The sequence below is a fragment of the Solanum stenotomum genome, chromosome 4 (assembly GCF_019186545.1).
Source record: "Solanum stenotomum isolate F172 chromosome 4, ASM1918654v1, whole genome shotgun sequence".
NCBI classification, from domain to species: Eukaryota; Viridiplantae; Streptophyta; class Magnoliopsida; order Solanales; family Solanaceae; genus Solanum; species Solanum stenotomum.
Window position 1 is genome coordinate 35,647,907 of NC_064285.1, and position 26,274 is coordinate 35,674,180.

At 33.4% G+C, this 26,274-nt stretch overlaps 1 protein-coding gene across 2 annotated transcripts in view; it reads right to left on the reverse strand.

The window, feature by feature from the left end:
- The window catches only part of LOC125862467 (uncharacterized), a 1,053,062-nt gene that overhangs the window by 92,746 nt on the left and 934,042 nt on the right, over window positions 1-26,274 (reverse strand). Inside the window, exon 7 of one of the 2 annotated variants that reach the window (XM_049542550.1) lies at window positions 13,402-13,411. The exons of the other annotated variant lie outside the window; for it this stretch is intronic. The gene's annotated coding sequence lies outside the window, so the exon portion shown is untranslated. Of the gene's footprint in view, window positions 1-13,401; window positions 13,412-26,274 lie in introns of those variants that run through there. 2 annotated transcript variants of the gene reach the window in all.

The window sequence follows — 26,274 nt, forward strand, 5'->3', positions numbered from 1 at the left end:
TCGGATGAAAACAAAAAAATTACTTATATAGTAGAATCAGACGCCAGTGAAAAAAGTTATGGAGGAGTCTTAAAATACAGGTACGAAAAAGAAAAAATAGAACACCATTGTAGATATTATTCAGGAACATTTACTAATACAGAAATAAGATGGGAAATAAATAGGAAAGAATTATATTCAGTGTATAAATGTTTACTATCTTTTGAACCATATACTGTATATAACAAATTTATTATAAAGACAGATAACACACAAGTAAAATGGTGGCTAACAAGAAAAATAGAGGATTCAGTAACTACAAAAGAAATGAGAAGATTGGTATTAAATAAATTAAATTTTACATTCACTATTGAAGTAATAAAAACTGACAAGAATGTTATTGCAGATTACTTATCAAGATAAAGCTACTCAAACTGAGAAAGAAAATACAATCGAAGAGATACTCACTGATAATACCGGAAGATATTGGAGAATAACCAGAAATACCGAAAATTGAGATACCCAATTTTTATGTCAATAAAAGAATAATTGGTATATCAACTATAATACAAGAATTAGCCAACAATTATTTAAATAGAAATGCTATATGGAGCTACTATTCCAGAGACCAATTAATGATTTATGCCAACTCAAGGGAGCTAAGGAAATCAAATATGGATGAAGTCCAGAAATGGATTTTATCATTATTAAAACCAGAAGAAAAACCTACGACAAGAGCACTAAAGGCAGGATTTATTTCGTCAGAACTATTAACCAGATATTGCAAACTAGTTGGACACAAATACCCTGATCATCTATGTTCAAAATATAATGGAGAAGACAACGTGATTCCCGATATCCAGCTGGAATGATCAAATAAGATAGAGACGGAAGAAGATAAGAAGAAGAAGACAAAAAGATAAAAAGAAGATAGACACATGAGGTAAAATGTGCATTATTATGTAAAGAAAGTCGTAGATAAAGGAGAAGACAAAGAGATAAGATAAAAAAAAAAAAAAGACAAAGAAGATAAGAAGAAGAAGACAAGAAGATAAAAAGAAGAAAGACACATGTGCATTATTATGTAAAGAAAGTCGTAAAGTGTACAGTAGACATGTAAAAAAGTCGTAAAGAGCACAATAGGCGCATTATTATAGAGAATAATATAAGATTAGAATTGTCTATATAAAGGAATGTACATGTAACATAATAGGTAAGCCTTCAATAAACGAAGCAAGATTTCATAAAAAACACTCTCAAATACTTTAAATATTCATACTTAATAAATAATGGAACAACCTTCAGCTATCATGGATAAGCAAGAGGCAAAAGTATATTGTTCAACAAATATGCATAACTAATTTCATATATTCCTGAATATCATATATATGATTGAATAAATTTATGTTAGTTATTATGTATTAGAATTATTTGAATCATGATTTCTAGTTTATTAGCACACTGGAAACAGGGAGAAAATTTCTATACTATGTCATCCTAATGTTGAAACCGGTAGGCAAGGAAAGTCGTTTAGAGGAGTAAACAAAGTTGAGGCGCTGATAAGAAGGAACCTTTTAATTCAAAAGTAATAAAAAGTTGGAATGAAGCAGGATTAACAGATACTTTAGGAGTTAGAATGAAATTCTTACAACGATGGTTTATAGAACTGTGTGAAAAACATAAAGAAGAAATAAAAATGAAAAAGATATTAGTAAAAAACCTAGCATGTTAAAAAAATAAAACAGCACCCCAATTTAGTTGTACGTACGGATAGGTATTATAAAAATTAAAAAAAAGAAACTATAACAAATACAAATCAAAATATAAGTATAAAAGACCAAGGAGAAACTACTACATAAAAAACTACAAAACCAAAAGACCATATAGACCAAAGAGAAAACTAATGGAATGTACTTGTTATAATTGTGAAAAATTAGGACACATGGCTAAAGATTGCAAATTACCTAAAGATCCAAAGAAAAAACAAATATCAGAAATACTAGTAGACAATGAAAAATATATACCAATAGAGTATATATATTATGAATTAGAAAGCAATGATAGTATATATGAATTATCAAAAAAGGAAACAAACGAAATAGAAAATAATTCAGTAACAGAATCAGATAATGAATACTATATAAATGGCTGAAACAGATATACAAATAATAACTAAAGAAAAACATCAAGTTGAAGAATCTTTAGAACAAAAAATAATATTTGATAATAGTATATTTGAACAAATAAAAGGAAAAGAATTAGACCTAAGTGTAGAAAAAATATTTGAAATACCAACAATAAGAAACTGGTTTAAACGACTAAAAGAAGAATATTATGTAGTAAGTCAAAGAGAACATATCATAGATTGCAACTACACCAAATGAAAGGCTAAAATACCAATAATAAATAAACGGATAATAAATAAAGAAATACAAGATATTAAGGCTAAAAATCCAATTAAATATGTACATTTAGGAGGAACAGAAATACTAATAAAAGCATGTTTTAGAGAAGGAATAGATACACCCATAGAAATATACTTAGCAGATGATAGAATTATACAACCCATAGAAAAAAGTATAATAAGTGAAGTAAAAGGCAACTTCATGTACCAAAAATTTAAATTTATAATAAGTGATAACTACTCAGTAGCAATAAATAACAGAAACATAGATAAATCACTAGTATTGGAAAATATCAGGGATAGAACTAGCCCCAGGAAGTAAAATATTTACAGCTAGATGTAAAAACTTATATGTTTTAACAACAAAACATAAAATAACAGCAAAAAATAAAATAAATAAAATAAAATAAAAATAGAAAATTATTTTGAAAGAATAGTTACCATCATAGATAATAATGATTATAGTTATAATGAGATTGATATAGAAGAAGATTTAGAAATAGTAAAAGAAAGATTAAGCACATCAAAAAGAATAAACTATGAAATACCCCAAATATCATCAAAAATGAGTACCTCAAGAAGAATAGATAAAACTCCACAAAAATCAATAGAAGAAGAAATAAAACCATATCATTACTACATAACGGGAGTAATGGAACAACGAAAATATCTAATATTACTAAACACAGGACAAGAAGAAAACTATATTACAAGAGAATTAGTAACAGAAGATGAAATAATAACTACTGAACAATTATGCCCTGAACTACCAAAGGCATTAATAAACACCGAAGAAACTACAGAAAAGGAAATAATCATTGGAGGAGTACCAATAGTAATAAGGTTTAAAATATATCAAGGAGATAAAATTTTATCTTCTCATGTAATATCTCTGCTGTTGTCGTATAGAATTTCACATAGAATAAATTCCCTTTGGTTACTCTTTTATATATAATAAATGCTTTGTATAATTCTGGTATACCGCTTAGTTCTTCTCCGTCGTAGGTATATGCAGTACTTATTAATCCATAATTATAACATGTTTTAACTAGGTTAGCATTGGTTTTTGGTTGTGCGATTAGCTTGTTGTATCCTTGTAATTTCTGAGTTATATAGTCTTGGTTTGGATCTTTTGTAGTGGTAGATCTAGGATTGAGGTTTAGGTAGCTCTGTATTTTGTATATATTTTCGATGTATGTCCTTGTAATATGGTTATATACCTTTTTCTCATGTTGTAGACTATCTGCATACGTCAAGGTTTGTGGTTCTATAGTTAATGGGTTTTTTGCTTTTTGTGTAAATGGTCTTTCAAATAACTAATTTAAATTTGCATTTCGTTGTTTTTCAATAACTGGTTTCCTTGTACCTGCAGGTGTATTTAAACAAACATTATGGGTTTTTAGGTGTTTCCCATCGTTACCTCTTAACTCTAGATTTTTAAAGTCTTCCGATCAACTTAGCTCCACATTTTTATAGGCATGCTGCTGACTTGTACTAGCTTTAGACTTCAGATTATCTTCGTTAGTCTTTAGGAAGATAATCTGAGATTATCTTCAGATTATCTTAAAGGTATAGATTAGTTTGAGATTATCTTCAGATTATCTCAGACTATCTTCATTAATCTTTCGGAAAATAATCTGAGATTATCTTCAGATTATCTTAAAGGTATAGACTTCAGATTATCTTTATTAGTCTTTAGGAAGATAATCTGAGATTAGACTTCAGATTATCTTCATTACTGTTAAGTCTATTTTGCCTATGTCTCAATTCTTGTCTTTTTGCTATAATTATTTCAGTAAGTTTTTGTCTATATTCGTTATTATCGTTATTCATTGTATCTTTAGATATTGAATATAATTATATTCTATTTTAGATATATTATCTATTAATTGATCTAATTTGTCGTTATCAGTTTTTGTGATATTGAGTTGTTTATATTCTGGATATAATTTGTTTAATTTTCTTTTTATTTTTCTTAACTTTCTACTAGTATGATTCTTATATTTCTCTTCATCCATAGCTCTGATACCATTTTTCGTAGGTGCGGACTTCATCGTTCTTATATTAATTTTCAGTAAGGATTTTATTATAATATTCTTTTGCTCGAGGTTTTAATTTTGTTATTTCTTTAATATTATTTATGATGTACTCTAGATATAACATATCTTGGGTTCTTAGGTACATATTTAAACTATTCTCCATTAATTGTTCTAGCAGTTTTATATTTTCCATAGCTTTTGTCCAATATTGTAAATATTCGTAGTTCATTTTAATCTGAATCTATTTCTAAGTCATATAATTCTATTCTCTCGAGGTCTAGATCATGTAGGTCTATTTCATACCATTGTTAGTGTAATATATCTTCTGATTCGTCATCATTAAATATTTTTTTCCATATGATTCTTCTTAATTCAAGTATCTCCATACCTTTAAGTATATATAATATTAAAGTTTCATAGTTTTTTATCATTTCATCATGCATGTATGTAGTCATGTTCGTTGTTATGCAGGTTTTTATTTTCAATTATTCCTGCCTATCATATTCATAATTGATTAAATTCATATTAGATCATTATGAACTAGATTATCTGTTTATCATGTTCTCCTGCCACTACTAGCATCATACTTCAGATTATCTTCATTAGTCTTTATGTAAAGTATGAAAGAAATAAACTGTAGATACGATTATTAGTCCTTTGAACTTTTTTTCCTTTTCTTAGGAATACTTACACACTATGATAGATTTTGTTATATTTTATACATTATGATTATATTTAGAAAGGTTTACTAAAATTATTATGTCAAATTCACATGTATTATAATTTATAATCTTGAATTGTTGCATATAGTATGTACAACTATGATTTATATATATAATATAATAATCTTGAATTAAACAAAGGATGCATGTATGTACAACTATGATTTATATATATGTAATATTGATAATTTTTTCTGATGTCACTAATTATTAATTAATTATCTCTATCATAAAAATTTTTATTTTTTTAAACGTGTTGAGCCATGAAATTGACAATAATATAGAAGAGTATGAGACTTTATAAAAGAAGACTGCTACAATTTCTTAAGACAAGCTACAAACTTTAAGAATCGAAGCATTTGCAAACATAACTGATCATGTTGCTCATGTTCATATTCGAACTATTTGTTGTTGAAATATCTAAACACGAAGAAACATATATCATAAAATCTGCACAAGAAAAAGGTCAAATTAATTCAAAATTATTATATAGCTACAAATTATTGTACTTTACTTATAAAATTTTAATTAGTCATTATTACATGTTTATTAATATTATTTGTATTATTTTAAAAATTGTATATGTTGACATTGGACAAAACGCACGTTCCCAGAGACTAGTATATATATATATATATATATGCATAATGTGATATTAATGATTAGCATCAAAGTGGTCAAAATTAATACATTCATTAATGATATACATTAAATTTTGTCATTTGTTTCTGATACTCGCTCCATTTCAAAAGTTAATTGTTAAGGCAATGCACGCTCATTAAGAAAAAAAAACTAGGACATAAAGTAAACACCATTTTCCATTTTTGCGCTTTTAGTTATTCTCAAATTATTCTTGAAAGTAAAAATAACTCAAAGTAAAATCATGAATATAAGCAATTAACTCTCTTGAAATTATTACATAAAAGACATAAATGAGGGGCAAAAATGAAAACAACTTCAAACATTTCTCTTGAACTTTGAACAATTAACTTATTTTGAACTATGAAAAGGGGTTCAACAATTCACATTTTTAAAATGGAGGGAGTGTGTAATGAGATACATAGTCCTCCCCCCNCCCCCCCCCCCCCCCCCCCCCCCGTTTCTATTTAGTTGTCAACATTTTAGGTTTTACGTCACTTAAGAAACTAGGTAAGTTTACTATTGTACCCTTAATTAGTGTTCTTTTGAAGTCAAGTTTTCAATAATTGAACATGAATTAATTTACTTTGATTAACTAATTTGACCAATGAACATGAATTAATTACTTAGTTTTTCTATGTTGGAAAAATGTATACTTTCAAGGTCAATAACTTTCAATGGGTAAAATAAGAAGAATAGTGTTGTTAATGCATTGATTTTGTGAAATGACAAATACTCCCTCCATCCCTTTTTACTGTCAAATTTTGACTTGACACACCTATTAAGAAAGCAGTGAATGGTATAGTGAGTTTACCATTATACTCTTACTAATTGATAGAGTCTTAAACATATTTACTCACTACATTTTTCAAAGACATTAACTTAATGTTAATAAATTGAGGGTATAATAGGAAGAAAAAAAATTGTCTTTTCCTTGATTTGTAAAAAATGACAAGTAAAAAAGAAAAATTAAATTAGAAAATATTTGACAAGTAAGTGGGAATAGAGGGAGTATTAAGGAACATCTAGTTTTAGTAAGGAAGACATATAAATAGGAACTGAGGGAGTGTTTTTGAAAATAAATAAATAATTGACGATCATAATTGTTAGAACTTATTGCTTAAAAGTGAATCAATTACATTATATAACTGAACTGAATCGATAAATTGTATACATATATTATTATTAGTATACAAATATAAAATAATATTTTTATAAATATTTTTAAATATCTTATATATGGTTTTAACAAAATTTATTAATAGTTTATTTATGGAAACAAAAACGCCTAAGACGAGAACATATATCTTATTGGTTTCATGTACATGAGTATCTATGACAATTCTTGGTGGGACTAGGAATGTCACTCTCTCTTCCTTCTATATCAAAATACTGAATTTGAAGTTTTATTCATGGTAAATTCAGTGATAGAAAGTTATGTAATGTCAGTCGTTAAACTATTTTTTGTTTAGAATGAATTACTGTGTTTTTTCCCTTTTTTGAATGAATTGTTTTTTTTAAAAAAATTGTGTGTGGTTAATAATAGAATAACCAAACCAAATTGAATAGAAACCAATAACAACCAAACCGATAAACGTATATTATATTTGATTTGGTTTGATTTTAATAATTACAAAACTAATTAAATTGATGTGATTTTGATTTTATCTTGTAACCGACCCAAACCGACCCGTGAATACCTTACTTATAATATATTTTAGAGATATTTAAGTTAAATCTAATATAAATATATAAGTCAAATCTAATTCTAATAATATAAATATACAAGACAAGTCCATTTCCAAAGAATCTAAATTGTTCGTATAGAAAATATTTTGGAGAGGAGTAATTTCAGTCTAGCTTAGAACAAGCGGAGAGGAAAACCATACAAAAGATATTTATAAATAATCCTAAAATTATTTTTAAAACTCTTTTTGGTTCCTTAGTTATCTATAAATTCTAATTTTGGTTCTTTTGGTATATGGCTAAATGCATTTAATCTTTAATTTGTTAAAATACGTGTGTTTGTAATCCCTTTATATATGAAATAAATTGCATTTAAAGTATTTTCAAAACTATATCATCGTCAATTATGAAGTAAACAATACAAATTTAACATAATACATGAGCACTCAAATGATGTGATAATATGTAATTTGTTAAACAGGTGAAAATTCAGAAGTATAAGAATCAAAACTGCACAATTTAATTAATTAAAAGTTAAATATGCTTAATAAGATTTGAAATTGTCAATATTTAGAGGACTAAAAGTGCCAACTTCCCAAAAGTAAAAAGGAAATTAAAAACACAAATTGAACTCTTTAATTTTATTTTCTTTCTCAAAGAAGCCAGTAAAAACCAAAGTTTATATTCCCTCCTAATTAAAATTTGTTACATTTCAGTTATCGTCTTATCGAGAGTCAAACTACATAAACTTTGACTAATATTTTAAGATGTACTTGTAGACAATAAAATTCGCATCGAGAAAATAATAATCAAGAATGAAAAAATATCGCAACAATCGTATTTATTAATTTAAAATGTGAGTGTTACAATCTCTATGATTCCTCTGAATTTGCCTTTTCAGCTATAATTCAAGGTCTCTTGAGTTTTATCTTAAATTTGTCTTGAAATTGATCTTCGATTTAAGGACTTTAAAGCTTGTTCTTCAATCTTCGATGAACTTGAACTTGAACTTTATCTTGATTTTGACTTTTACTTGAATTCAAGGGCTTCGAGCTTGTTCTTGAATCCAATGGTCTTGATCTTGATCGCTCTTGAACTTTAACGCTTAAATTCTTCAACTTTTAGCTTATAGAGAAATTTATGGTGTTTGTACCCCGAGATTTTTCTAGTTTCTTGTTTAGAATTTTTCGGTTCCTTTTCTGAATTATGAGGACCCCTATTTATAGTTTTAGAATAGTGGAGTTGTGATTCAAACAAGATTTCCTTCGGCCAATCAGATTTAGGTGACATGGCATATGGGCTTTATTGAGCGGGCTAGTCATTATTTACACATGTCATGATCCTATTGACTTCTTGTTTGACTTTACATGCCACTTCATTTGCCACGTGGCACCAAACTGGGCCTCTAGGATGAGATTAAATTGGGCTTACCAAACTATGCTCATCCATTGTAGCCAAATCAATTAATTTGGACTTTAATTAAATCCATATTTATTGGAATTAAATAATTAACCGAATTATATAAATCCCTAATTTTATTTGGACTAATATATTCACTAATTTAATATAATCTCAATCATTTTATAAATTTATATTTAATAAATTTTAAATGATTACAAATTCCTTCTATTTCAAGTCTTGTCGAAATATTTTATTTTTTTGAAGACTAGGCTTGTCACTAGGAGACACGTTTGGTGAAGATTCACTCAGTGTTCCTTCTTTGTCAGTGGAGACACCTGCATTGTTTCTTGTTTATCAGCATTGAAACATGATGCCTCGACACTGTCTTGAGTAGACATCGCGCAGAACCAACTTGGTAAGAACTCCTCTAAAGTCACATGATGTCGGGGTTTTGGTAGTGATGCACTTCTACCTTTGCTCTCTTTGGGCGTTTGACTAATGTGTTCTTCTCCAGTTTCCTCACCATCTTCCTTCTAATCGATTACTTGGATGATTCTTTTCGTAAGCTTGACTTATTGTGTCTTCGCCGAGTCACAAGAATTTAGCCTTCATCACCATCTATATCATCTTGAGGTTTGTCTTTCTCCAATGACTCTTTTTCATATTTTTTAGAGATACATATTTGGATCGGATCGAGTGAGCTGAATGTGACTGAGATTTGGTTAGAACTAGCCTTCTCATCATCAAGGACAATTTTCTTTTCGTTAACCAATCACATCACTCTATCTTTGAAGACAAAACATTTTTCAAGAGGAAGACTCACAAGTCTGTGATATTTGCAATAATTTGGGTCATCGATTTTTCCAGCTGCATCCGGTCGCTTCATCTCTTGCAACTCAATGAGCTTTAACTCGAGCAACTCATCAAAAATCTCAGAATCCAAGAAGGGGTATTCTTTTCCTTGCATCTCCATCATTGTCAATTTTTAATTCGAATGATCTTTGAAAGTCGTTCGCACACTTTGCTTCATGCCTTCCTTTATAGTGAACTTCACAAGTGACATATTAATATTCATGGATTCTTTGTTGTCATTCATGGGCACAAATTTGCTCCATCTCTTGGGTTCATGTTTGTCTCTACCTTTGCGAGGATCATGAACAAACACCATAGCTTTTCTATTAGAGGACATGCTAAACTCCATATCATGAGTGCGGGTAGCTAAATCTTCAAAGGATTTTGGTTTTATTCTTTGTAAGATGTAAAGGGCTCCCATAGCATTCCTTTGATACACATTTCTATTGCATAAGCTTCACTAAGCCTATCCTTGCAACTTAGGCTCGCGTTCCTCCACCAATTTATGAAATCTATAACTGGTTCATCCTTCCTTTAGTGGGTATTCTTGAGTTCTACCATGATCACAATACGCTTTGTGCTATAAAATTGATTGAGAAACTCATGCTCTAGTTGCTTGCAGTTATCGATAGAATTCGGCTCGAGATCTATGTACCAATCAAAGGCATTTCATTTTAGAGAGCAGATAAACTACTTGATAAGATGGTCTCCATACGTTTCAACATTATTACATATCTCCACAAAGTGAGCAATATGTTGCTTTGGATTAACTTTACCCTAAAATTGTTGAAATTTGGGAGGTTGATAACCAGCAGGCAATTTGAAGTTATCAATTCTCGTAGTTTGTGGCTTGGCATACATATGAGAAGACTTGGTGGATACTTCATAGTTATCTTTGATTGTGCCTTCAATGAACTCCTTCAAGCGATCGAGTGGGATCATTCCTTCAGAAAAAACTAGCAACTCAATAACAACTGATGCTTGCTTCGTAGGATTTTTGATCTCTTGAACTTCAACACCCTTTCTAGGCACATGACTAGCTTATCCATCTAAAAGGCCTTCCATCCTATTCATCAATTTGTCAATTCGAGACTCTTGGTGTTGTACATGCAGGTTAATCCTTCAACAAATTTCGTCAGATTTACAAGTTGTTCCTCAAAGGAAGAAGAAACAATTACCATTGCTTACATCATCATTGGGGATGTGGGAGAATAACATGGATTGTCGCATAAGCTGATATTCAATGGACTCACATTATGTGATGCGCGTGGAGAGGATTCATTGGTTAAATCATAGTTCTCCTTTGTGGTAGAGCTCTTGGAACTAGATTGCTCAAGTAGAGCCAAGGTCTTCTAGATCTCTTCAGCAATACTACTTCGTCCTTCTAAAGAATTTGTGGAGAACCTCGATCCTTTTGGATTCAAAGATCCAAAAATATGAGTTGATGTAGATGACACTTGAAGTGTTGGTTTTCCTAGTATAGCAGCCTTGTTCCTCGTAACAACCCCAAAACTTGCAAAGGTAACACCAAGAACTCCTTGAACTTCATTAGAGAATTTGGAGCTAGTGGCCTTAAAGGCAGTTGATTGAGAGTTGACCTTCTTGGAAGTCATCTCGTTATTCTTTGATGCTTGAAAAGTTGAGATGAGAGGTAGAAATTGTCCCACTGGGTGTGCCCGAATTTGTAAACAGTAAAATTCACATAGAAAAAACAATAATCAAGAACGGAATAGTATCGCAACAATTGATTTATTGATTTAAAGTGCAAGTGTTACAATCTCTATGATTTTTCTGAATTCGCCTTTCATATATAATTCAAGGGCTATTGAGATTGATCTTGAATTTGTCTTAAACTTGATCTTGGATTCAAGGGCTTTAAAGCTTGTTCATGAATCTGCGATGAACTTGAACATGAACTTTATAATGATCTTGACTTTTACTTGAATGTGTGGATAGCAGAATGTTGACTCCAAATCCTTCATCTATTGAGATTTCTATTTATCTTATTTTCTAGCACATCTAATCTTCAAGCATCTAGTTGCTCCGCGTTTGACCAACTAGATACATGGTTGTATCATTTTCACGGGTGACTTGTTCATGCTCGTGACATTGTGATCCTACCACTAAATAAAATTTTAAAATATCTAAAGCTTTCATGAAAAACAAGACAAACATCAAAAGAATGGGGAAAATGAAGAAATTATACTAATTTTCCATGATCAAGAAGAATTGGAGAGTTATAGAGGTTGAAGTAAAATTGTTTCTCGGACAGAAAACACCGTTAGAGATTTTGAAAGGATAAATTGCACCTTTGAGCCTTAAATAAAATGGTGTGGTCCTTTTAATTATTATTATTTATTTTTTAAATTATAATACATAAGCATGACTCTTAACTTGGCTTCAGCTGATAACTATGACTTTTAACTTTGCCGGTGCACAAATAGGAACTCCAACTATCCAAAATTTGAACAAACAAACACTTGAATGCTACCTGAAAAATGTGTGAAATTCATGCTAGTCACGCGCGTCAAAGGTAAAATCGAGTGTTTATTTGTTCAAATTTTGGATTGTTTAAGTGATTACTTGTGCACTAGCACAGTTAAAGTTGTTAGCTGAAGCAAAGTTAAAGATCATGCTTATACAATATATACACATACAGAACCATACACATACATATAACTATATCCTAAATGCATCCTTTTTATATATACATCTCCATTTTTCAAATCAAATTCTCACTGGATTCGGGCAAACCATGAATCCTAAATGAATCCTTTTTCAGATTGTTTTTAGATAATTGGTTGGTTGAAAGAGTTATTTTGGGTAATTTTGCTTATTCTCATAATTATACAATAGAGTTCCTACAAAAATAAAATTTTACTATAGAAATCTTGTGGAGGGTTTTAACCCATACAAAATGAATTTTAAATTTTTGTATTGCTAATGGGCATAATACATACATTGGACCCTTACCTTGGCTTCAAATTATAACTTTGACATTTAACTTCGTCAGTGCACAAGTAGGCACTTTAACTATCTAAAACATGAACACTCGAATCCTACCTGGCAAAATGCGTTGAAATACACTCAACTTATGCGCGCCATATGTAAGTTTCGAGGGGGCCAACAGGAAAAAACTCTGAAAAGACAATTAAATCCTTAATCAATCCTTTGTATGTATATGTCTTCATTTTTTAAATTAAATTCTCACTTTATTCTCTTTCTAATTTTTTTAACAATTTCCCCTTTATTTTGCATTATTAGCTGCCCATTGCTAAATGTAAGTGGTATTTAATTGTTCTTCTGTCATTGTTAAAAAAAGCTATAATGAAATAGTTTTTTTTTGCTTATATCTATTGTAAGCAAGGTGGGGTGAATAAAACTTGTAAAAAATAAATACAATTTAACTCTGTCAATCAACGACTCTAATACACACTTAAGGGACTCTTTACATTTTCATTAGGTATCAGATTGCTACTCTGACTTGACAAAAATCTCTAAAAAATTCATTCAACAATTTTTCAAACAGTTTAAGTGCACCATTTCACTTGATAATTTTTAGTACTCTATGTTTATTGTTTGGCATCTGAAAATTCGTAATTATAGTTTGCTACTCACTATGACAATCACAATACACAAAGCATCATGTATTTTCCATTAAGTCTTTGACAATTTAAAACACAAATACACTTCAAACTAAAGAAAATAAGGAAAAGTTCATTGATTCTCATGCCTTCCATATTTACAGGCTACTCTGAAACAATTTTGTAACCAAAGCATTAGTTTCCTCTAGTGATTCTCATATTGTCTTGAGCATGTGACCAACAATACACAAATTCTTGTTTGTAAAGCGGTAACCATTCAAGTATATGAAATTTCAGCACATATCTTGAACAATTTTTCCTTTGATTTGAAGACAGGAGCATGAATTTTAGAAACTTAGATTAAGGCTTTATGGAGAAGAAAGAGGAGAAGAGAGTAGTATTTTTTTTTCTTAAAAATGAATTTGTTTTCACTTTCACCTTATTCTATATTATAATTCTTTTTAAGAAAATAATCTATGTGTATTTATTTTAGTTATTTGGCAGCAACTGAGTGGTTCACTTATACACGTCGGCTGTCACGACTCAGGGGTACCCCCTAGGTATAACAAGGCGTACAAGACCCGTGAGGCCTCATAGAAGACACTTAGCATATCATAACATAAAGTAATAGAAAATGGTGCAGAAATTTAAAACATTTCAAAACAATCAAATGTCTTTATAAAACGAGCGAAAGTCTAACACAATTGTCTCAAACCATCTAACCAATATGAATAAATCTTGGGACACGGCCCATACAATAGTCCAAAAATAAAAGAAAGACATAAAGGAAAGTGGTGGTCAAATCCTCGAATGCTATGAGGACTCACCAAATCTTTACTCCTTGATCAACAATGAACCTAGCCACGAGTGTGAGAATCAATGTCGTCAGACCCTAATTTTTTATAAGAAATGTAGGTAAGAGTATGCGTTAGTACAAAGATGTACTAAATATGATAGCTAGCATAAACAACATAAACATAATGATTAGTCAATATAAACCATAACCATAATCAATGCACATAAATTATCATCATATTAAGCAAGGAACACTTCTCAAGCAACCTTACTTATTCTTAGTCAAGACTTGGATCATTCGCCTCTAGTCATGATCTCAAGCAACAATCCAAGCTATACATTCTTCATAACATAGTTCACATTATTCATACTTACTTTTAATGACACGGGGATCCGCCTCTTTTCCTAACTTACAAAGGCTAATGGGTATTTGCCTCTTGCCTTACTTACTTTAAGATCATGGGTATTCGCCTCCACAATCACATCATATGACACAGGTAATCGCCTCCATGTCCATTCATAATAATAGGAACATGGGGAATCGCCTCTTGTTCAATTCTAACAAGTATGAGAAATCACCTCATATCCTTCTCATATGGAGGTCAAGGGTAGTCGCCTCTAGCCTCATCAATTACATAATCTTTTAGTCTATATTCATTTTAGGTGAGCAATCCTTTCAACCTAGAATCATTCATGTGAGAAATCCTTTCACATTCATACATTCATAATTAAGCAATTCATGTGGGAAGTATCTCTTCCACCACACCAACATCAATTACTAACAATTCATATCATAAGATTTACTCTCAAAGCATCTACATCTCATAATCATCGTCTATTCTTTATTCTTAATCAATTTATATCATAAGTTATCAATCCTATAAGGATAAGCTTAAACCCATAAAGTTTCTCTTCATGGCATCAACCCAATTATATCAATTGTAGGTTAGAATCATGAAATAGGCATAGGTACATGTAATTTCATCCTAAAAACATGTAATCTTATTAATACAATAATAAACAATCATAATCCACTCAATTGAATCAACATTCAACATAACCCACAACATTGGAAGAAACCCTAACTAGATTTGGGGAAAATGTTCTTCAAATTGTGGAATTCTAGGGGACTCCATGGGAGGAAGGCTCCAATGGATGAAAATCCATCGTACCTTAGTTACAAAGCCCAAAAAAGCTTGAAGATTGGAGACTTTACTTGACCCTAGCTTCAATTTCTTCCTTCTACTTTCAACTTCTACAGAGAGAATATTTGAGAGGAGTTTTGGGTTTTTTTTTAGTATTTGAGAGAATGACTTGAATGAGTGAATTTAGGGGTTAAAAATACTTATATAGGTGTTCTAGACTTGGGTAAAATGACACCACTTCAATTTAATTAAACTGGAAAAGACGATTCTGACCCTTTATGAACCATAACGCCACCCTTGACAGAGTCTACTAATCGAACACCCAATCGGGCCAATCAATGGACATCCCGAGCTAACTCTTTTCTATCATCGCCAAAATTTGCAACACTACCCATCGATAGTCGACTAAGAGCATCTGCTACTATATTCACCTTACCGGGATGATAGAGGACACTCATATCATAGTCCTTCAATAATTCTAGCCTCCTTCTCTGGTGAAGATTCAAGTCCTTTTGGGTAAACACATATTGTAAGCTATTATGGTCGGTGAAAACATCAACATGGACTCCATACAAATAGTGTCTCCAAATCTTTAGAGAAAATACGACCGCCGCTAACTCAAGGTCGTGAGTAGGATAATTCCTCTCATGGACTTTAAGTTACCTTGAGGCATAGGCAATAACTTTCTCATTTTGCATTAGAACACACCGTAGCCCAATTATTGATGCATCACAATAAACCACAAAACCATTTGTTCCTTCTGGTAGGGTCAACACCGGAGCGAAAGTAAGTCTATCTTTCAACTCTTGGAAACGTTTCCCACGCGCTTTTGACAATATGAACTTAGCCTTTATTTGAGTTAAGGCTGTCAAAGGATAGGCAATTGAAGAGAAATCTTCAACAAACATTCTATAATAACTAGCCAAACCCAAAAAGCTTCTAATATCTGAAGGGGTTATAGGTCTAGGCCAACTGTTGACCGCATTCGTCTTCTTAGGATCTAACTCAATACCCTTGCTTGACACAATATGACCAAGGAAAGCTACGGACCTTAACCAAAATTCACATGTTCTAAACTTTGCAAAAAGTTGTTGGTCCTTGAGGATTTGCAATACGATCCTCAAATGATCAATATGCTCATTCTTTCTTCTTGAATAGATCAAAATATCATCGATAAACACAACATGTCAAGATACCGTCTAAACACTCGATTCATCAAGTCCATAAACTTCATTGTAGCATTAGTCAAACCAAAGGACATCACCAAGAACTCATAATGACCATATTGGGTTCTAAAAGCCATTTTTGAAATATCTTCTTCTTTCACCCTCAATTGGTGATAACCTGACTAGAGGTCAATCTTAGAGAAATAACTTGCCCATTGAAGTTGGTCAAATAAATCATCTATACTTGGGAGAGGATACTTGTTCTTAATGGTCACCTTGTTCAATTGTCGATAATAAATACACGTATGAAGGGACCCATCTTTCTTTCTAAAAAACAAAACTGGAACACCTCATGGAGAGATACTTGGTTGGATGGAACCCTTATCCAACAAATCTCTCAGATGCTCTTTCAACTCCTTTAGTTCCACCGGAGCCATTCTATAAGGAGGAATAGAAATAGGTTTTGTATCCGGGAGACAGTCAATACAGAAGTTTATCCCCCTTTCAGGAGGAATACCGGGTAGGTCATCTGGGAACACTTTCGGAAACTCATTCACAATGGGGACCGTCTCAAGAATAGGGGTTTCAGATTCCATATCCTTCACCCTAACTATATGGTAAATGCAACCCTTAGAGATCATATTTCTAGCTTTAAGACAAGATATAAACTGGCTCTTAGGCATGGAATTTCCCCCCTTCCACTCTAGGATAGGCTCATTTGGAAATTGAAATTTGACTGCACGGGTCCTACAATCGATAGAAGCATAACAAGAGTGCAACCAATCCATACCAAGGATGACATTAAAGTTTAACATATAAAGCTCTACCAAGTCAACAAGAGTAACTTTATGGGATAAGGAAACGTGACATCTTCAATAGACTCTCTCTTAGCCACCACAGAATCACCAACATGGGTAGAGACAGAAAAAGGTTCGAACAACACATCGGGGAGCAGGTCAAAGCTCATGACTACATACGGAGTCACAAAGGACAAAGTAGCACTGGGATCAAGCAAAGCATACACATCTAGGGGACTCCATGGGAGGAAGGGTCCCAGGGATGAAAAGCCATCATACCTTAGTCACAAATCCCAAATCTTGAAGATTTAAGACTTTACTTGACCCTAGATTCAATTTCTTCCTTCTTCCTTCTTCTTCCAACTTCTAGAGAGGAGTTTTGGGGTTTTCTTTTGGGTTTTAAAAGAATGACTTGAATAAGTGAATTTAGGGGTTAAAATACTTATATAGGTGTTCTAGACTTGGGTAAAATGACAGCACTTCAATTTAATTAAAATCGGAAAATATCCAAGTGCCCCTAAAATTAACCACCACTCATGAACCACGGATCCCCGACCGATGGACCGTCAATGGACCCACCATCTGTTCTGGTGGTCCTTCACTAAGTGCAAAGATTTTTGGGCCATCCACGGACCCCTAGACCCTGGACCGTCGGTCGACCTACGGTCTGTTGGCCAGGCCGTGGATCCTATCTACCTAACTTCCTGAGGTACCCAACCACGGACCCCTCCAACGCTTCGTGGTCCTAACCACGGTGCGTGGGTGGTCACCGTTGGTTGGCACCTGCACCGTTTCAGAAAGCTGCTATTTTACCTCTTTCGAATCCGGGATGTTACATCGGTGCATTTGTATATCACATGTTTTACCTTAAATATTCAAGTGTTTTTTGTTTATATTTTGGATAGTTAAAGTGCCTCTTTGTACACTATCAAATTTAAGGGTCAAAGTTATGAATTGAAGCCAAGTTGAGGGTCCTATTTATGTATTATTGTTGCTCCCAATTGCACACGCAAGTTTACGTGGTCGCGCAAGTAATATAGTGGCTCTTAAAATAACCGGATTATCAAACCCAAAGGACTTCTCGATTAACTATTTTTACTTAATTATACTAGTCTAACTATTTATTTAAGAGTGCCAAAAGTGTTTGATTTTTATTTGTAAAGAAAAGAATGCAGGAATGAAATAATAATATTACTTACTGTGATTTGGAAAATTCCAGGGTTGCGGCATGCATAGGGTTTCGTGTATCACATCTCATGCATGAATTCACTACGGTTATCAAATTACTGATTTACAGGGTTGATTTTATGATCATGGTCTCCCGACCGCTAATCACCTACTCCAATTAGCTGTCTAACTACATCTTTGAGAGGGGATAGATAGTCCTAATTGGCGAGCATTTATATTTCATCTTATTTCGTAACCAAGCTAGGTGTTCGTCTGGGCATCACTCCTAAACACAAATCAACTCAATCTAATGGAAGATCAAGCTTTTTGTATACTTTGGTCTATCTACCTTATCGTATCCTGAGTTTAAGAGTATACAATATATTTATCTCTATGGTGATCAAACATGAAATACTAAAACAAGAATATAAAAGTAATTTAAGTGATAACAAATATTAATTCAAAACAATGGATATTCAACAATTACCCATAGTCACAACCCTGGAACAAGGGTCTTTAGGTACTAAAGTTTAAGAAGAAGAAGAAGAAGAAGGAGGAGGAGGAGGAGGAAGAAGAAGAAGGAGGAGGAGGAGGAGGAGGCTTTAGGTACTAATGTCTAAGAAGAAGAAGAACAAGAAGAAGAAGAAGAAGTAGAAGAATAAGAAGAGGAGGAGCAGGAGGAGGAGGAGGTGGAGGGGAAGGAGGAGGACGAGAAGAAGAGGAGGAAGAAGAGTAGGAAGAAGAGTAGGAAGAAGAGGAGGAAGAAGAAGAAGAAGAAAAAACCCTAAAAAGTATTGACAACTTTTTACTTGATGTCCTCTAATTCCTCCCCTAATATAATTATTTTTATGGACTATTTATAGATGTAGAAAACCCTAAATAAAATAATTGAGTCCAAAATAAATTGGGAAACCAAAATGAAAAAAGATTCAGTTTCCTAGTTGTACGTGTATTCTGTATTATGTTGCCACCACTTTCGCCACCTTCAACTATTTGGTAATGCTTCACATGATGCCACGTAGAGGTAAGTCCAATATCAATTGGCTTTCTTTGGCTGTCTGCACAATTTGTATAAATATGAATATAATATTCAATTTATTCCATTAAGTTGTCTGCTTGATTTCATTCTATAATCTTCTACCTTTAATTCGTTTTAGCTCCAAACTTCTTCATCTTTACACCAATTTACTCCTACAAATAAAATATATTATTTAGCACAATCCATAAAATTCATGCTCACAAAGGGAATATATAAATAATAAATGTGAGGCAAATAATGATAAGAAAATATATTTTTGGCCTCACTTAACACCCGACACTTAAAACTTTTGCTCGTCCTCGAGCAAACATTGAAGCTCATCTCAAAAGAAATCAAACTAGGAATGTCATCAGTTTGGTTGATAAAACAATTAGGCCATACAACAATTTCAAAACATCAAGTTCACTTCTCAATCATTATGCAAGACATCCAAATAAACAACAAACCTCTAACCTCCTAACCTCAAGGAAAGTCTTTGAACTCATCAAATTTAATTTTGCTCACCTACTCTAATCAAAGAAGATTAATAAAATCACATATCCGTCATGAAACAAGTGTCCTCACAAAAAGAAATATTCCACACACTTAATTCAAAAAAATTGAATATAAATTAAGGACTTAGCATTAAAGAACAACTGACGCTCAAAAATAAAACTCACATGTATGAACAAAGAACCATATGCTTGCCCATTATGTACATCTCCACTAATTAAGCATGCTTGAATAGAATCAAATATGTCTTTAAACGGATTGTAATGTAGGCTAGGGGATAGGTAGGAACACTATATAATAGTGACTTGAACTTCCTTAAGCACTTTGCACTTTAAGACTTTTTTACCCATTATTTTATTCTCATTATTTTTAGCCCTCTCTTCGACAATTATTTCACAAGTAATTCTCATCATCTCAAGAATGCTTCAATAAATATTTTTTTTCAAAGGATTTCTTTTTTCATGTCACATTCTTTTGTTCTTCTCTTTTTTTTTTCATCACATTCTTTCAAAGAGGGCTTTTTAAGCACTTTGTAGCTATTATTGATTACTTTTTTCACTAACCATCCCCTTTTCTTCAGAATAAACAATTAGAACAAGTCTATGCTATAATGCTCAAGGAAGCAAGGTGCAAAAACTAGGAATTCATTAAAATAGTTTAAAGCAAAATATGGCTACCAACAAAAGGCTATGGCTCAAAAGGGCTAACTAGTGATACAATATCTGAAAAGGCTAAAATATACAAGACAAATCAAAGAGAACCTATTATCATCTCCTAAACAAAACAACACTTTTTATTTCACCTCAATAACATGCAGATCAAGTTCTAGACTAAGATGCAAAATATGGAATAAACAAAATCTCACCACACATGGCACAAGTATCAATCAAGATGAGTCAATTCCACTTCTAAGACAGACAAGATCATAATAAACTACAAAATAAAATAAGTTATATAAAAGATCACAACCATGAGCTTAGGTGTAAAAGAGTCTGCAGTTTTTTTTATCAATCAAGCATTCACAAGAAAGTACTACTAAAAAATTAGGCGTAAATAGCAAGTATCACACCACTCAAAGGGTCTTTTCTTTTCTCTAAAAAAATTAAAATAAAACTTATTCCTAAATAAAATAAAAGACACTCAGTTCAAAGGGACTATCCTGAGGAAAAGAACCGAAAACAAAAGTCGAAGAACCCATCCTAAAAAAGAAAAGACTCAATAAAACAGTTAAAACTAGGAATTCATTTTTCTACCCCACACTTAAAAAGATGCTTATGTCCCCAAAGCATCAAATAAAATATAAAACAAGGGTAAGAAAAGCTCTCTGAGCCCTTGAGGCCTAGCTATTAGCATGTTCTCTTAATTTTTATTAAGGGTCGTACGCACCCCAGACTTAAGGTCAAACGTGCTCCTTCATTTAAAACTTTTGGGTACTCAAACTTCCCCTAATATGCAAAAATAAGACCAAAAGAAAAAAAGTGACACTAATAAAATAAAAATAAAGTAAAATAAGAAGTTACACTACTAATTGGATTGCCTCCCAAAAAACGCCTAATTTAACGTCGTGGCACCACACAAGTAAGTTCACCACTTTTCTTTCCACTTTGAACTTATGAATTTTACCCCTAACTTTGCATCAATTTTTCTACTCCTCTCTAGGGGCGGTGGTATAAAGAAAAAGGAACCAAGTAATATATGTCGCATCTTACACTTCTCGCCCTTATGTGAGGAATGTAGTTTTGTCTACACGGTCTAAAAACTTTAGGATGTATGGGCCTTGTACCTCATCTATACACTCATCCATTAGTTCATATGATATAGAAAAGTGTTTTGGATGAGATTCAAGTTACCTCAACTCCGAAGCAACATTATTTACAATATTCTCACTTTTGTACTCTTTCTCAAACGTGGCATCTTCAAGAAAATTATGATTGCATTGTATCTCCTCCCATTTTAGATCCTCAATTTGACTTCTAAGAGCCTTTTTAGTATCACAAAACTCATAATTGGATTGTTGAGCGTCAAACACATCAACCTTTGCATTCAATTCATTTCTTAGGTTTTGAGTATGCAAGAAAAACATATCAACATCTAGAATGTGCTTTATTTTTCTATCTATAAGGCGTGACATCACAAATATGATTCTCCAACGGCGCTCTTCATATTCCTCTGTTAATTTCCTACAAGATTCCATACTATCACAGGAACAAAGATTTTAGCATCATCATGAGAGGGTCTTGGAGTAGGATAGCAACAAACAGTACAACCGACCCACAAACCTCTACAAAATTTACAGTATAGAGATGGTGCACACAATTTTCCTCAGAAATATAATGACATTGTTGCCAAAAGTGGGCTCCTTTGCAATAAGGACAAGGTCATTCCACACATGAATAATCCTCATTCCCATTTGTATCAAAATAAATAAATAAATAAATAAAAATAAAAATTACAACCTAGAAGAATAGTTCATTTCTAAGTCTCCGGCAGCGGCGCCAAGAACTTGTTGCTCCCAATTGCACACACATGTGTATGTGGCCGCAAGTAATATTGAGGCGGCTCTTAAAAGAACCGGATTATCGAACCCAAAGGAATTATCTATTAACTATTTTTACTAAATTATACTAGTCTAATTATTTATTTAAGAGCACCAAAAGTGTTTGATTTTTATTTGTAAAGAAAAGAATGCAGGAATGAAATAATAAAATTACTTACGGTGATTTCAAAAATTCTAGGGTTGCAGCATGCATAGGGTTTCGTGTATCACATCTCCTGCATGAATTCACTACGGTTATCAAATTGCTAATTTACAGGGTTGATTTTATGATTATGGTCGCACAACCTCTAATCGCCTACTCCAATTAGCTGTCTAACTACATCGTTGAGCGGGGATAGACAGTCCTAATTGGCAAGCATTTATATTTCATCATGTTTCGTAACCTAGTGTAACGACCAGTTTTCGTCATTATAGAAAAGACAACGGGGAAAATATTTGGGTCAAAAAACTTTTTTGTAGTAACTTGGGATTTTCCAACTTAGTCCAGATTTGGATGAAATCGGATTCATTAAGGTGTAGGAAATCTGGTAACAATCGGGTGATTTAAATATGAATTTGATTACATGAGTAGTTAGATAAGTCGTTAAGGAATTCGTATGACTTTACGGAATTTAATTCAGGTGAATAGAACTCCGGAATCGATCTTAGCATGGTATTTTCTGAGCGTCGTTGGTTGAAGGTGTGTTGTGAAATGTGGGTCTTGAAATTATTAAAATAGTTCACTATTTCGTGCAATCCGCTTTGGCGGTGGTTTTGGTCGCTCTCGCAGTGCCGCTGTAGCGAGGTGAGGGTCGTTGTGGCAGGCCAGACGTGACTTAAGGTCGTAAATAAACCCCAAAAACATTTTTTTCTGCATTTTTCAACTTTGAGAGCTAAGGAACGACCCCATATGACTTCTTAACCAGTTTTCATCATTCTTGAGGCTAAAGGTAAGATTTTAACTCCCCGAATCCATTTTTTGATCCGTAGAACGTAATCTAATGGGTAAATATCGGGGGGGGGGGGGGTTGATCTAGAATCTATGGTAAAAAACCCTAATTGAGATAATTGGGATCATAGGTTTGATATAGGGTTCATAAAATTGTTAGTAATCCGAGAAATTAGTGATTGTTAATTGATTCCTGTATTATATTGATTGTTTGTAGACCAAGAACAAGTGGAATGAATCCAGAAAGGGAAGGATTTAGTTTCTTAGGGTTTCGAGCTTGTTTCGAGGTAGGTGATGGTTGTAATTCTATGATTGTGTGATGTATGTTTGTCTTGCTTCATTATGATACATGTATGTATGTGGGTGTTGCATTATTGATCACACTTATTGTAAATGAGGATATATGATTGTTGAATGCCTTTGAATCATGACTCGATTTGTATGATTATGAGAATGTACTTGTGTTTGTAATTGTGGTGTGTTTAGTGGATCGGTTGCCATGTTCCAGCATAACTAATTGGGATCGATTGCCACGTTCCGGCAGAAATATGGGATCGGTTGTCACGTTCCAGCATAACTATTGGATCTGGTACCATGTTCTGGTATGCTAACTATTTGGGTTTGGATTCCATGAGAGAACTAATGACTTGTCATAATTATGTATCTCGAGAAATGTAAAGTTGTTCGTTGTTCCTAAATGTTGATAATATTGTATATGTTCGATATATGCATGTGATTATATTGTTGTATTGACTTTCTTATGTTACACTTAGTGGGATAGCCGCGTGATCCTACGAGTACACTGTGGTTGTGTACTGATACTGCACTTGCTATTATTTTTGTTGAGTAAAGGGCATCTTCAGGCGGATATTGACAGACCTCGTCTAGAAGATCAGTGATCGTTAGAATTCAAGGGTGAGCCAATTCTTCTAGGCTGCCATGAGTTCTCTTTCGTCTATGTCCACATTTCAGACTTAGACTTTTCTAGTTATTTATTAGTTCATTAGTTTGGGGTTGTAACCCTTCTTTTTTAGACTTTGGATCATTGTTAGATGTTTTGGTACATTGACTTTCAGGTTCTAGGTGTTACTTCCGCATTTGTTTTAGTTGATAGACTTTTGTTTGGAGTTTATGAGAACTCCCTAATTCTTTCCTTAGTATTTAACTTGCTTCCGTAACTTAAATGGTTTAGATTTTGGTTTAGTTGTTTGGTTTGGGTTGTAGTAGTGATTCTCCCATTGGAGGGTTAGTGTGGGTGCCAATCATGACGGTTTGGGCCGTGACAAAGTTGGTATCAGAGTCTAGGTTCGTTGATCTCGATGTACCAAAATGTGTCTAGTAGAGTCTCGCGAAGCGGTACGGGGACGCCTTTACTTTTCTTCGAGAGGCTATAGGACTTTAGGAAATCTCTCTATTTTTCTCTTGTCTCCTTTCGTGCTATAACTTGATTCCAATTGGTATCTGTCGATTCAAATTCGAATATAATTTCCTTCACTCTTCTGTCCATGGATGGTTAATACTAGGATCAACGGCGTCAGGCTTGTAGCTCCCGTCAATGCTTCAGCTGAGGAATCTGCATCGAGAGGTCGCGGTCGAGGCATGGGTAGTAGAAGAGATAGGGGTAAAGGCCGTGGAAGAGTAGCGCCTATTAGGAATAAAGCTCATGTTGAGAATGCTCCTATGAATGAGAACCCTCATGCGCATCATGAAGAGATAGATGAGAATGTTGATGTTGAGAACGTTGAGAATGTTGAGGATGTTGGGTAAGAGGAAAAGGTGTAGGCTAAGACTACAAGTGTCCCTCCCTTAGACCCAGTGTTGGATCAGAAGATCATGTCATTCTTGAAGGGATTTGTTGGTCCTAGAGTGCTTCCCTCTGTACAAGCGGCTCAGGCTCCCGCCCCTCCTCCTGTTGCTAACAATGCCCCCAAAACGGGTGGAACAAGAGGTAATGATGCTTTCTTTCGTCCTTTGTTAGGTTCTGTTATGACTAGTAATGAGCATGAAATGTTGACTATGGTTTTTAAGCTAAAGCTTCCTGTGTTTCTTGGTTCTGAAAATAAGGATGCTTATGAGTTTATCTTAGACTGCTATGAGAGGCTTCATAAGTTGGGAATTATCCATCAGCATGGGGTTGAGTTCGTGACTTTTCAGCTTCAAGGTGAGGCTAAGAAGTGGTGGAGAGCTTATATGGAATGCCGATCTTCAACTTTACCTCCACTTACTTGGACCCAATTTCATGATCTGTTTTTGGAGAAATATGTGCCTAGGACTTTGAGGGATCACAAGAAGGATGAGTTCTTGGCTTTGGAGCAAGGTGGTATGATTGTGGCTGCTTATGAGGCCAAGTTCCATGCTTTGTCTAGATATGCTACTCAATTAGTGACTACTGACGAGGAGAGGATCCGGTTATTTATTAGGGGATTAAATTCTGAGTTGCAAGTATTATCTTTTCATATGACTTCTGCAGGGAGGAGTTTTAATGAGGTAACAGACTTTGTGAAGAAAGTGGAGGGGGTGAGGCGAAATGGTCAGGCTAAGGCATTGGCTAAAAGGGCCAAGAACTCGGGTAACTTTCAAGGTTCTTACTCCAGGGGGTTCGAAAGGCCAACGCTTGCAGCCAAGACAACTCAATCCGCTATGCCCGTCTCTATGGTAATTACTCGGGAACTCCACCTCATAATTTGATTCAAGATAGCCAGGGAGTCGCGCCTTCAGTGGGCAGCAGGCCATCTTTTGATCGTACTTGTTACAACTGTGGAGAACCTAGGCATATGAGGTGAGATTGTCCCCATCCACGTGTGTTTGAGTCTGCGCATCAGCAAACTAGAGAAGTGGTACCCGCGGGAAATGGTAATAATGGTCGAGGGTGTCCACAAGAT